This window comes from Suncus etruscus, chromosome 19, assembly GCF_024139225.1.
Source record: "Suncus etruscus isolate mSunEtr1 chromosome 19, mSunEtr1.pri.cur, whole genome shotgun sequence".
NCBI lineage: Eukaryota > Metazoa > Chordata > Mammalia > Eulipotyphla > Soricidae > Suncus > Suncus etruscus.
In genome coordinates, this window is record NC_064866.1 from 22933681 (window position 1) to 22935406 (window position 1726).

A 1726-nucleotide genomic window follows, 5' to 3' on the forward strand; every position below is an offset into this window, starting at 1 on the left:
AAATCAAGGCTCTTTTCTGTGCCAAAGTGTTAGCTAAAGGGATAGAGAAAATGGCAGTGGGAAGGGCACTTTTCTTGGAAAGGGATCAAACCCTGTACCCTAGATGGTTCCCCAGGCCCTTTAGTAGTGATTCCAGAATGCAGAACCAGGTTAAGTGGGTGTAAGCCAAAAATAAAAATCAAAGAACCCACTGAGTCTAGCACCACAAAAAATATTTGTAAGTTGCCTTTTTCTAACTTAATATTAAATCGAAATTTTCCCAATGATTTTTCAATGCTATGAAATTAAAAGTAGCTTGCAAAATGGGGCCTGTACAATTTTATACTATTATAACATTTCTATTGGACAAAATGCAGTTTTAAAATCCTATGAAACTGGAGCATGCTTATCTTGGAAATAAATGTAAAGACCTGAGGATATAGGAAAGGAGAGCGAGGACAAACTTATTTTCCCAGGTCATTTGTGAGTCATAGGAGCTCTATATAGTACTTGACATCCAATACGGTTCAAAGTAGGAGATAGGGTCTACATAAAGAGTTCTACAAAAGAAAGTTGTTTACTCAGTGAGTCTATCTCTAGGAGTGATTAGTTACTTCTAGAAACTGAAAGAGAATTATAGGTAGTCCATCAATCAGTATATTGACAATGTCATAAAATTACATAGTACAGAGATCTAAGCGATATTAAAGCAATTATGGAACATGACTTGCATATGACTACCCCTTTTCTTTCCAAGGCACTACAATTCCCACAATGACCAGATGCATACTTGAAGGCCATGAGCACTTTTAGGGTGGCCTGAATCCCATACTGGAAGACAAAAATAACATCATATCCATGGTCCATCACATTGAACCTCTGATCCAGTAGGCTGTGAATCATCACAAAGAGACTCAAGGTCTCTTGAGCAGTGTGTGGAAGGACCCCTTAAAACTGCGTGGCAGGGATATCTGTAGCATAGTTACGGGATCATTAAAAATCTCAATGGCTGCCAAGTGAGAGAAATTCAAAATCTAGTAAGGTACTCTTATTATCCCAAAGAGTTTAAAGTAGAAATGTTTAAGTAGAAAGAGGTGAGGGGAAAAAAGATTAGACTAAATTAGCTTCCTTCAGTATAGATTATTTCAGATACATTTTAGCTTAGAAGTGATATTCATAATCAATTAATAATAACTTAACAATAATCAACTTTGAGGGGCACAGCAGTAAGGCGTTTGCCTTGCATGCGGCTGACCCAGGAGAAACCTGGGTTCAATCCTCTGGCATTCCACATAGACCCCAAGCGAGGGGCGATTTCTGAGTGCATAGCCAGGAGGAAGAACTGAGCATCGCCTGGTTTGGCTCAAAAAACAAAATCAACTTTGATAAAACCGGATAAAGACTTATCACTAAAGTTCAGCAAAACAAACAAAGAAACATACTATAGCTCTTTATAATTCCCATCTAGCCCATGGCTAGATGGGCATGCAAGGAGGCCCACCTTCTTGTCTTGCTCCATGCAGAAAGCAGGCCTATACTAGTAGATCTGGGTATCAAGTCCAGTAACTCTAGGCCAAATTCCAACTGTGTCATTTGCCAGTGTGTGGCTGCAACTTTCCTGTGCATCTGTTATAGAAACAGCACCTAAACTTGGAAGTTGTTATGAGAATTTAATACGAATATACATACGTGGGACTAGAGCGGTGGTGCTAGAAGTAAGGCATCTACCTTGCAAGTGCTAGACTAA